The 12,694-nt window shown below is 54.0% G+C and overlaps 1 non-coding gene across 1 annotated transcript; it reads right to left on the minus strand.

Annotated features, from left to right (window-relative positions):
• Positions 1–11,735: 11,735 nt before the first annotated feature.
• Positions 11,736–11,854, minus strand: LOC116458120 (5S ribosomal RNA). Its single transcript, XR_004245196.1, has one exon. It is a non-coding gene; the product is annotated as a 5S ribosomal RNA (ribosomal RNA).
• Positions 11,855–12,694: the final 840 nt, after the last annotated feature.

A 12,694-nucleotide genomic window follows, 5' to 3' on the forward strand; every position in this document is an offset into this window, starting at 1 on the left:
TGCTGCCGGCTTCTACTCCCCTCCTCCTTGCTGATGGATGAAGCCACACCCTTTGCTCAGCTGGACCAGTGAATCCCTTGGCCAGGGCTGCTGGGTCTGAAGTCTTCCTATGGATCTGACCTAGAGAAAGATGCTTATTTTAAATGGAGTCCACAATATCCCTTTGTACAACACATCTGGAGTCTTCGTTTAGGTTTGTGTCTGGGGAACAAATAAATTGTGACTTTTGCTCAACCAGCACGTTAGTAATTCACCAACGGGAATAAAAAAAAGAATGTATCATGGGGTTGGTACCAGAGAGCCGATTAATGGCCTGGTTCTTTATTTTCCCTGTGAACAGGAAGCAGCTGCTGTGCTTGTCACACTGTACCCAGGCTTCGCCTGTCTTGCATCCCCACAAACACAGTTGGTGGTGCCTTCTTTGCTTAAAAAAATTCCCCTGCGTATATCTGTAAATCAACACATTTTGAGAATTTTACATGTGCAGATACCTCCACCTAGAGCTTTTGCACTTGACTTTCACTCTTCAGTTTGGCTTTTTATGGGCTCCACTAACCCCAGGCTGTGGCGTTGGCTCCTCTAAGGGCAGCAGCCCAGCTTGGAGAGGGTGCCCTTGCCACGGTGGGTGGCCTCAGGTCCCACCTGAGAGATGCTGGTGTGTCCACCTCACTGCTTCTGTGTCCACACGTTTAAAACGATGCTCTTCCCCTTGATGGGTTACCTTCTACTTGAAACTTCATTTCCATTCCTGCAGACTTTATTAGGAATGTAAAAAGCCTAAATTGGCTGGGACAAGAGCGGCTTGACCAATACGACTTGAAATATCCCAAGCACTCACACTGGCTGCACTACAGTCAAGGGTGGGAGCCGACTGCAGGTGGTGGCAAATCCACTTGGTGACCAATTCTAGACAGAAATGCGCTCCAGCTTATGACAAAGAGCAAATACAAACAATGTAGAAAACACCAAAGAGACCTTGGACAGAATGAAACTCTCAAACACGCAAAAGTCCCCAAGGCCTAACGTCACGACTTAGGAGGGCAGTCTTTCTGCAAGTATAAGCAGAAGATGCACAATCAGCGTGCTGCAGTGTTGGGTGCGCCACCTCCCCTCAACCCAGGAGCTGAGCTGTTGGCAGGGTAACCAACCAGCAGTGGCCCTGATAAGGATGGTTCTTGGGGTGCCCCACAGCGCAGAGTGTGCGCCCGGGCTGAGTGCGCAGCCACTCGCCGGCAGAGGGTGTCTTGCACTGGGCGTGCTCAGCGGAGATCTCAGAGTCCCAAGCCACGTCCTCTGAGAAGACCCGGAGGACAGCGCGTCCTGAACGCTCAGTGATGCCAAGAACGTCTTCACATGGAAACTTCAGGTGCCGTCGGGCTTCCCAATACATAGGGTTGAACACCAGAAAAAACAGAAAAACAACAAAACCACAAAAAAAACAGGCACGGAAACTGCGTGGGAATGTCAAGAACAGCGCCCCATGGCCTTATTTTGTAACTATCGGACCAAATTGGAAACCAAAAACCCAAGGTCCGAAGTTCCTGGCCTAACACTGCCCTTTGGATTGGGCGCCCTCTTTGGAAGAAAAGGGAACTACAGAGTGTTCTTTGCTATTCCGTTTACAATTTATATCCAGATTAAAAACAAAACAAAGCAAAAAAATGTGGCCCGAATAACTATTGTGGACAGGGGGGCCTTCAGAATGAAGACTCAAAGATCCAGAGGAAGCTGCTCATTGTTTTTTGTTGTTGTTGTTTTTGTTTTGAGACAGAGTCTTGCTCTAGTCGCCCAGGCTGGAGTGCAGTGGCACAATCTCGGCTCACTGCAACCTCTGCCTCCCAGGTTCAAGCGATTCTCTTACCTCAGCCTCCTGAGTAGCTGGGATTACAGGCACCCACCACCACACCCAGCTAAATTTTGTATTTTTAGTAGAGACTGATGCCAAGGCAAGTTGAGGAGGCCTGGGGTCTTTGGTGAGGCCTCTGCATGGCCTGTGATAATCCATCATGGTGAGGGAGGGAGAGGGAGATCCCAGGTAGACCAGATGTCTGGGGGGATTGTCAGGGGGATGAGGAAAGGGGAGGGGTGGAGGAAGAAGAGGAAGGGTGGGGAAAGGAAGTTGGGGAGGAGGAGGTAGAAGGGGGGAGGAGGAGGAGGAAGAGGAGGAAAGGGAGGAGGAAGGAGGAGGAAAGGGAGGAGGAAGAAGGAGGAGGGAGGAGGAGGAAGAGAGGGAGGAGGGGGAGGAGGAAGAAGGAGGAAGGAGAGAAAGAGGAGGGGGAGGAGGGGGAAGAGAAAGGAGGAGGAGGAGGAGCAGGAGAAGGAGGAGGTGGAGGACTGCTGTTTATGGAGCAGCGCTTCTTGGGCACTGGGTTCTGCACGTGCCCCTGAGTTCTGCCTGTCACAGAGGAGCCCAGGGGTGTACTGATTATTGCTTATTATTAATCTGCCTGGGCCTCCATAACAAAGGACCGCAGGCCGTGGCTTAAAGGCAGACATTGATTGTCTCCTAGTCCTGGAGGCTGGTGGCTGAGGCCAAGGTGTCGGTTGGCAGGGCTGGTTGCTCCTGAGCCTCTCTCCTAGGCTTCTTCCTGGAACCTCTCAGGGCCATCCCCCTGTGCCTGTGTCTTGATCTCCTTTCTTACGAAGACACCAGTCCTATGGGATTAGGACCCACATCGTGACCTAATTTGATCTTACATCCCTCTTTAAAGGCATTATCTCCAAACACAGCCACAGTCTGAGGTCCTGGGGGTTAGGACTTCAACCTATGAACGGGGCACAATTCAGTGCTTACCATATTGTCATCATTTTACAGGAGAAGTATGGAGCTTGGATGGGGGATCATGGCCCCGAGCTACGTCTTTAGACATAGTCCTGTTGGGATTTAGGGGCTAGACATTCCTCCTGGAGCTGGACAGGGCTGGGTGAGAATGTGAGCCTCGCCCGGGGATCATCCTTGTCTCTCGAGAAGGACTCTGCTGTCTCCCCGACTGGTGTTTCCTGGGAAAAGCCGGAGGCCTCCAGGGACGGCAGTACCTTCCTGGGTCTCTCTTGCCACTGGGCAGATGGTCAGGGGACAGGGGTCACGGGTCCAGAGGCAGAGGAATGGCCGCAGGGGCCCAGGGGAGAGTCCAGAGAATGTGTAGAGCAGGGAGCCGTCAGTCCCGCTGTGGAAGGAGACCCTGCTGGCATTGCAGTCCAGGGTGATGGCCACCCGCTGGAGGGGCTGGGTGAGCTGGAGGTGTGTCCTGGGGTAGGACAGGGCCCGGCAGCGCTTCTGGTACAGCTCCAGCACCCAGATTCCATGCTGCCGGGCCTTGGGAATCCTGCCTTTTCAATCCAAGCCCTCTACACACACACACCCAGCATCCAGGCCTTCCTGTCGCCCACCTCCACCTCCCAGTGATACCTCCCAGTCAAGAAGCGCTCCTGGCCCAGGACGCAGGGCTCCTGCTGGAACCTCCTGGGGCTGGGGGGCAGGTCCTGCGGGAACAGCAGCTGCCACACGCTCCTCCCATCCTCAGACAGGCCGAGCTTGGGGCTCGCGGTGTCCAGGTCCAGCTTTGGGCTCACTGTGGAAAGGAGAGGATCACATGTTTGGGGTTTGAGGTGCCTCCCTTGCAGATGGGGAACCCTGAGGCTTGTCTCCCACACTGGGGCATCCCCCTCCATCTCTGGGAGTCCCTTCACTGTCTCTGTGTCTTGTGGCAGGAGCTGTCCAAACAGCCCGTCCCTAAGAGAGTAGGACACACACAGCCTGGGGTTGGGAGTGGGAGCCTGGAGGAAGGCTCCAGGGAGGCCAGAGTGTGACCAATGTGTGGGCAGCCTGGGTCACCTCCTCAGGGTGTGCACCCTGCTGCTTTCATAAGCTTGTGCTGGTGGGTGGGGTGTGTGAGAGAGCAAGACAGAGACAGAGAGAGACACAATGAGAGAGAGATCCAGAGAGACAGAGACAGGGAGAGACAGGGACAGAAAGAGAGAGACAGACATAGGGAAAAACAGAGAGACATAGAGACAAAGACAGAGACAGAGTCAGAGAGACAGAGAGAGACCGAGACCGAGACCGAGAGAAGCTGAGCTGAAGGGAGGACATGGAGACACAGCAAGTTCACTGATCACCAGCCAGTGCATCTGGAAAGCCCCAAGAGGGATCCCAGCAGCCCTGGATGCTGAGACAAAGGTCTTCCCAGTCAGCCCACCTCTGCAAGAAGCACTTCTCTCTCCTTTCCCGAGTCCTTGTCCCACTTCCTCAAGGGCCACCCTTCCTGCTCAGACCCTCCATCCATGGGGCCCCTCTTGCCTGCTGTCTCAGAGCGCCCACCCTTTGGGGCATGACCTGGGGGTCGAGGTTCGTCTACACTCCAGCTCCTTAAACTAGAGGCAGTGAGGGCCAGCCTGGGCACCTGGCTGTTCCAGGCACCACCTTTCTGACAGCTGAAACCAGCACTAGGTGACCCACCCTGCTCCTTCAGAAGCTGTGTGTGCTGCTGCGGGCTTGGTCTCTGATTGCACGTTCCAGGCATACATCATTTCCTGAACCCTCATCCCCGTGGGCTTGAAAGCATCCACGCTCTCCATTATCAAAACCCCAGCTTCCCCACTAAATGCCTGTTTATCTTCTTTCTGCAAGGAAGCCCTGCTCCCCTCTGCTTTTGTTTCTTTATTTCCCTCCAAACATCCCCATTGCTACTTCCTGCCTTTTTTCTCCTCCCCACCCAGGTCCCTGTTCCTTGAGCCTGAGCTGTGGGATGGAACTGTTCCTATCGCATCTCCCTCACGGCCGTACACCAGCCCCCCAGCTGCCTCTTCCCTCACTGAAGAATTAGTCCAGCTCTTCGTGTTTCCCTCCAACTCAAATGCTGTCAACCTTTAAGGAAATTTCTTATTCACATTAAAATTATTCCAGATTTACAAAGCGTGACAAAAAGCATAAAGAATATGGCATATGATAACATCTTGCATAGCCATAGTAAAATGGTCAAAACCAGAAAATGGACATTGACGTAGCACTATAAAATAACTATTTCATAATCTGTAGATCTTATTCACATTTTGCCAACTGTCCCTCCTAAGTCCTCCCCCTGGTCCCATCTCCAGCTCAGCCAGTTTTGCCTCTCCTAGTCCTTGCCTCTCCCTTTCCACAGCGACTCTTCTCTGTACGTATTTTTTTTTTTGAGATGGAGCCTTGCTCTGTTGCCCAGGCTGCAGTGCGGTGGCATGATCTCAGCTCACTGCAACCTCTGCCTCCCTGGTTCAAGCAATTCCCCTGCCTCAGCCTCCCGAGTAGCTGGGATTACAGGCGCTCGCCACCATGCCCAGCTAATTTTTTTGTATTTTTAGTAGAAACGGGGTTTCACTATATTCGCCAGGCTGGTTTCAAAGCCCTGATCTCAAGTGATCTGCCCCCCTTGGCCTTCCAAAGTGTTAGGATTACAGGCATGAGCCACCATGCCTGGCCTCTTCTCTGTATTTTGTGAGATCATGTCCAGAGGTGAAAAGTCAGATTTCCCTGCTGTCTAGGGTAACAGCATCCCCAGAGCTCCCCATCTTAGGAAAGCAGACTCCCTCAGCATCTCCCACATGCAAGACGGTCGTTGCCATAGGCTCTCCATGCCTGGCTCTCCCCGGGTTTCAGAAAATAATAAAGAAGGAGCCTAGGCTGGGTGCGGTGGCTCACACCTGTAATCCCAACACTTTGGGAGGCCAAGGCGGGTGGATCACCTGAGGTTAGGTGTTCGAGACCAGCCTGGCCAACATGGCGAAACCCCGTCTCTATTAAAAATACAAAAATTAGCCAGATGTGGTGGCATCAGCCTCGGGAGGCTGAGGCGGGAGAATTGCTTGAACCTGGGAGGCGGAGGTAGCAGTGAGCCAAGATCACGCCACTGCACTTCAGTCTGAGTGACAGAGCTAGACTGTGTCTCAAAAAAAAAAAAAAAAAAAGGAACTCAGGCTTTCTTGCAGAACCTAAAACTTGACTTTTACAAGGCTGTGGCTGCCTGTCACCAGCATTTGACACAGCATTTCTCCTATCTGGAATAGATGGGAACACACACACATGCACATGCATGGTCACAGGAACACATATGTGCACATACTCACAAGTACACACTTGCACACACACACATGCACACTTGCACATACCTTTACATACATGAATGCATGCACTAATATGTATACATATACAAATATATGTACACAAATACACATGTGTACATACAAATACATATGTACACATACTCTTGCACATTGCACTGTTGCATACACAAGCGTGCACTGCACATGGATATGCACACTCGTGAACACACCCAAACATAAATGAACACACAGGAACACAGATGCATGCACGCACTTACATGTACATGCATGCACTAGTTCATGTGGACACATATGAACACATGCATGCATGTCATATATTAACACACAAACATGCACAAATTCATATGCATATATGTGTATGCACACACAGCATGCACTCACATGGGCACAAACATGCACACACAGTACATGGCACACTCTTGACAAGTGCACATGCATGTGCATGCACACAGTCATGCACACACTCACATATGCATACAGATACATTCATTCACATGCAAACAGACATGCACACATGCAGCATATGCTCACAATCATGCACATGCATAGAAACCCAGACATACATGCACACAAGTGTACACACATGAACACATGTACGTGTGTGTACCCATCACACACGCACACGCGTTTGCACACACACATGTATGCACACAAAAACACATGTACATGCATGAACACACTCATGCACACACCCCAACGTAAATGCACACATGGGACCACATTCACACACATGCATGCACACACCCACACATGCATAACAAACACACAGGCACACTCATCCACATGCACACACACGTACGCATGCACATGTGTACTCATGCACACACCTGCACACAGACATGTAGAAACAAACATCGGAATGCAGACTGAAGCCAGAGTCGGTCTGGACTTGCCCCCTTGTGGCCCTGGTTCATTCCTCTCTCACTCTTCTGCTGAGTAACTCTGGACTTTTCTTATTTTGCTCAGAAATGAGTGTGTGTGGGACAGAAACTAAGACCCATATGTCACTGAAGGAAGGACTTCCTGCTCTTTCCTTTACCCCGACACCAGCTCTGATTTTGAGGTCCCTAGAGCAAGTGCCCCCCACCCTTTCATTTCTGCTCCATGGAATTAGGTCTGTGCTTCTGGCTCCCTTTGCCTCTAGGAACCTGGGGTGCAAAGGCTCCAAGCCTTCACATGTGGCTCTCACTGTACATGATGTCACTCTCCCTCCAACTTGCAATGAAGCAGAGGTGAGAAATTGTGAGGTGCAGCATATCAAAATGTTCATGCCATAGTAAGCTGAATCAAAAGAGATCTCTTTTGACTTAGCTTAAGAACACATATATTTATTTCATGTTCAGTGAAACAACACATGAAGGAGTGTCATTTCTAAGAACAGCTCTTTAAATACAATAGGCTATTGGCCCTGTCTTCCTTCAACCTACCTAAGTGTGTCATAATGCTGACTTCTTTTCTTTTCTTTTTTTTCTTTTCTTTTCTTTTTCTCTTTTCCTTGACAGAGTCTTGCTGTGTTGCCCAGGCTGGAGTGCAGTGACACCATGTCACTGCAACCTCTGCCTCCTGGGTTCAAGCAGTTCTCCTGCCTCAGCCTCCTGAGTCGCTGGGATTACAGGCGCCCACCACCATGTTCGGCTAATTTTTGTATTTTTAGTAGAGATGGGGTTTCACCATGTTGGCCAGGCTGGTCTCGAACTCCTGACCTCAAGTGATCTGCCCACCTTGGCCTCCCAAAGTGCTGGGATTATAGGCATGAACCACTGCACCTTGACTTTTCTTTCTTTCTTTCTTTCTTTCTTTCTTTCTTTCTTTCTTTCCTTTCTTTTCTTTTCTTCTATCTTTCTTTCTTTCTTTCTTTCTTTCTTTCTTTCTTTCTTTCTTTCTTTCTTTCTTTCATCTTCTTTCGTCTGTCTGACAGGATCTGGCTCTGGGTGAAGTAGCACAGTCACGGCTCACTGTAGCCTTAGACTCCTGGGCTCAAGCGATTTTCCCACCTCAGCCTCCTGAGTAGCCTGAGTAGCTGGGACAACAGGCACACGCCACCATGCCTGGCTAATTTCTTTATTTTTATTTTTATTTTTTTTGAGATGGGGTCTTGCTATATTGCCCAGGCTGTCCTCAAACTCCTGGCTTCAAGCAATTTTCCCACCTCAGCCTCCCAAAATGCTGGATGACAGCTGCAAGCCACCACAAACAACTCTGTCATAGTGCAGTCTTTATAACCAGCTGAGCACAATCTCTACTCCCGAAATAGGGCTCTGAATTCTAGGAACAAGTCCTCAGCTCCTGAAATGACAGAGGAGGAAGTGAGTGAAGTGAATGAATGAAGGACACAGTCAATATTGAGAATAATCACAGTGATTGCAACTGTAAATCCTTCCCGATGCGGCCGCTGCTCTGAATGCTACTCTGTTGGTCTTTCAGGATGGTATCAACACTCCTAGCAGACAGAATGGCTCAGGGCTCACACCAGGTCCCTCAGCCCACACCCATCAGACTTGGGGTTCAAACTCAGATCTCTCCGTTTCCAAGAGAGGGCACAACCAGCCTGCCCTAAATCAGCCAGTAAAGACTAACCGAGGGATTGCTAGGAGACAGATGGTCTCACTGGGTAGATCATAATTGGGCAATACCAGAGTGAGGATGCGCACTGGCCACCCCATTCCTACTGTGTTTGAGGACACATGGACGAAGCCTCAGCTCAGGGCTTCATGTTAGGGTCCTGGGTTTGGGGGGGGCGCAGGATGTGCCTTGTCGGGGCTCCCTGCTCACCATGCCAAGGCTCAACCTCGTTGCAGCTGGTGGGCCGCCTCCGCTCCTATTCTCTTTGCTCCCTCTCTTCTTCCAGCGATGCTTTGTTCTTTTCCCTTTGACGTTTCCAGAAGATGCAGATGCCTCCAGCTATTACGAGTCCCACTACAACAAGCATCAGAGGCAGAGCTGCTTTCCATGCGGTGAACTGGGAGGTTCTGGAGAAGGTAGCTGGAGAAGATTCCCAGAAGCCAGGAGTACTGGGGTGAGAGAGTTTCTGTGTTCTGAGGTCAAACTAGCTGAAGAGTTCGCTAGTCCACCACATTGCGCCCGCTCGGAACAGGGAGTGCTCCGAGGTGTCAGGGCCCAGGGCCCACGATCCTGGGACACCCTGCGATCCTCCGCCCTGCCGCGGAGGTAGCGTTTTGGATCCATCGCCGCTCAGGGGCTCCTGCGAGTTCCCCTCTTGCTCCACCCACCCAGAGCCGAGAGATAGAAACCGAGGGAATGAGAGAGACAGCCATCGAGAAAGACAGTGGACGGGGAGTGTAGGGTCCAGCCCCACAGGGTCTCTCCCCGTGTGTGGAGACCAGAGGTGGTAGAAATAAAGACACAAGACAAAGAGATAAAAGAAAAGACAGCCGGGCCCGGGGTTCCGCCACTACCAATGCGCCCAGACCGGTAGTGTCCCCGAATGTCTGGCTGCGCTGTTATTTATTGGATCCAAAGAAAAGGAGCAGGGTAAAGAGTGTGAGTCATCTCCAATGATAGGTAAGATCGCGTGGTTCACGTGTCCACTGGACAGGGGGGGCCCTTCCTTGCCTGGGAACTGAGGCAGAGAGAGAGAGGAGAGAAAGAGAAAGACAGCTTATGCCATTATTTATGCATATTACAGAGTTTTAGTAATTTCACTCAGTCTCTACTGCCACGTAGAAGGCAGAGCCAGGTGCAGAGGATGGAACGTGAAGGCGGACTAGGAGCATGACCACTGAAGCACAGCATCACCTTGAGACGGTTACGCCTCTGGATAAGTGCGGTCAGGCCTGACTGGTTTCAGGCCCTGCACGAGAGGTGGAGGGGCAGAGTCTTTTCTAAACTCCCCCGGGGAAAAGGAGACTCCCTTTCCCGGTCTGCTAAGCAGCGCGTGTTGTTCCTTGACACTTTTCGCTACCGGTAGACCACGGTCCGCCTGGCAACGGGCGTCTTCCCAGATGCCGGCGTCACCGCTAGTGCAAGGAGCCCTTCTAGTGGCCCTGTCTGGGCATCACAGAAGGCTCGCACACTTGTCTTCTGGTCACACCTCACTATGTCCTCTCAGCTCCTAATTCTGCATGGCCTGGTTTTTCCTAGGTTACGATTATACAGCGAGGATTATTAGAAGATTGGAATAAAGAGTATTTGCTACAAACTAATGATTACTGCTCTTCACATCTCATCAGATCGGAGATCTGTATCTGGTATAACTCTTCTTGTTTTATATGTTATTACACCGGAAGAGTTCGTGTCGTCGGTCTCTTGCCTCGGCGCCTGGGTGGCTTGCCGCCCACAGGGGAGGGGGTAAGAGACAGACGGAGAGGCTGAGAGAGAGGGACAGAGAAAGAGAGAGAGACAGAGAGGCCGAGGGAAGACGACAGAAGTAGCGCGAGGTCCCGGGGGGGTGGAAACCTAGAAGATAGAGGCGGAGGGAGCTAGAGAGGGAGCGAGCGCGATAGAGCCTTAGAGAGGAGGCGCCGGGCTCCCGTAGGCGGCGCCCTTTTGAGCAGGCCGGGATAGGGTGGAGGGGGCTTGGGCTGCGCCAGAACCCGGGGGCCAGGAGGTCCATGCGAGAGGACCAACGGAGCGCTGAGACGGGCTTTTTCCTGGATGAATTGCTTGCTTTGCAGGTGGGTTTCGTAGGCTCCTTCCTTTCTGGGCACCTCCCTGTGCTCTCGCTGCCTTGCGGGGGGCCCCGAGATTTGCAGAGTGCGCCCGCCCGTTTGGCGAGAGCCCTGGCACCGGGCGCGGCGCCGGAGGCCTGGGGCTCTGGCGTGTCCTCGGGACTGGAGTTGACACGACGTGGGGGGCATTGGGAATCCGGGTGCACAGGGACGGTTTTCCTGGTGGCTGGCCAAGCAATGTCCTTCCCTCGGAGAAAGCAGCCCATGCGTTCTGGAGCCGAGGTCTCGGCTGGCGTCTGTGGCACCCGCTGCCCCTGGCCGCCCCTTCCCCCGGTTTGGAAGGTTGCGAAGACGGCGCTGGCGCTCGATGAGTGAATTGAATCGCCTGCGCGTTCCGGGAGCGGGAAGGCACCGCGAACGGCAGGGAACCCGCGCCTGCGCCTTTGGGGTCCGGCCCCCTGCCCTCCCAGGCTGGAGCCGGGCTCCTGGCGGGGCGGCGGCGAGGCGCAAGCGGTGGGATGCTGCTGCCCGGCGTGCAGTAGGGGCGGACCCCCAGGAGGAGGTCCCCGGCTGCGGCGGGGGTGTAGGAGGGCGATGAAGGTTGAGCAGAGTCAGGGGAGGTTGGGAAGCATGGCGACCGTACTGGGAAGGGAGGCCACGGGGAAGCCAAAGAAGCCCACAGCAGGCCGGGCGGGCACGGTGGCTCCCGCCAGTCATCCCAGCACTCTGGGAGGCCGAGGCGGGTGGATCACGAGGTCAGGAGATGGAGGCCATCCCGGCTAACAGGGTGAAACCCCGTCTCTACGACAACTACCAAAAATGAGCCGGGCGTGGTGGCGGGCGCCTGCAGTCCCAGCTACTCGGGAGGCTGAGGCAGGAGAATGGCGTGAACCCGGGAGGCGGAGCTTGCAGTGAGCCGAGATGGCGCCACTGCACTCCAGCCTGGGCGACAGAGCGAGACTCCCCGTCTGGAAGAAAAGGAAAGAAAAAGCAAAAAGCCAAAGAAAAAGCCTACAGCACCCGGTATTCCCAGGCGGTCTCCCATCCAAGTACTAACCAGGCCCGACCCTGCTTAGCTTCCGAGATCAGACGAGATCGGGCGCGTTCAGGGTGGTATGGCCGTAGACGCCGAGAGAGGCGCCCGGCTGCCCCAAGAGCCCGGCCCAGCCACGCCCACGGGATTCCAGCCGTCACCGCCAGGCCGGGGCCGCGGGGCTAGGATCGGGGACCCCCGCGCCGCTCGCTCGCGGCCTACCCCCGGCTCCCGAGCTTCCACCGCATCGGGCCCGCTCCGAACAGGGAGTGCTCCGAGGCGTCAGGGCCCAGGGCCCACGATCCTGCGACACGCTCCGGTCCTCCGCCCTGTCGCGGAGGTAGCGTTTTGGATCCTTCGCCGCCCAGGGGCTCCTGCGAGGTCCCCTCTTGCCCCACCCACCCTGAGCCGTCAGGGCTGGCCAAGGGCGGACAGCCGGCCCAGCCGCGCGGGGCCTTTCTCTCACAACGCCCCCACCGCGGTCGCTTGTCCCGACCAAGACCCGGCCGGTGGACAAGAGGGCGTGGGGCGTAGCGGGTCGGTGGGGTTGCCCAGCTTTGCCCCGGGCCGGCACTAGAGGCGGCGGCCTGATCCTGGGTGAGAGGGGCTGAGAGAAACCCAGACACACCCCACCACCACCAGACGCAAATCCACTCCTCCACACACAGACACACCCGGGGACGCTCGCACGCGGGCTCGCGCACCGGCACACACACACAAACACACACACACACACAGACACAGGCACACACACTCACACACAGACACACACAGACACAGAGACACCCACACACGCCCACACACACGCACAGGCGCGCGCGCGGGCGAGCACACTCACACACACACACGCACACACGGCTTGAAGGAGAGCATGGACGAGACGGATGGAGAGATAGAAACCGAGGGAATGAGAGAGACAGCCATCGAGAAAGAC

The sequence above is a fragment of the Hylobates moloch genome, unplaced genomic scaffold (assembly GCF_009828535.3).
Source record: "Hylobates moloch isolate HMO894 unplaced genomic scaffold, HMol_V3 SCAFFOLD_18, whole genome shotgun sequence".
Lineage (NCBI taxonomy): Eukaryota > Metazoa > Chordata > Mammalia > Primates > Hylobatidae > Hylobates > Hylobates moloch.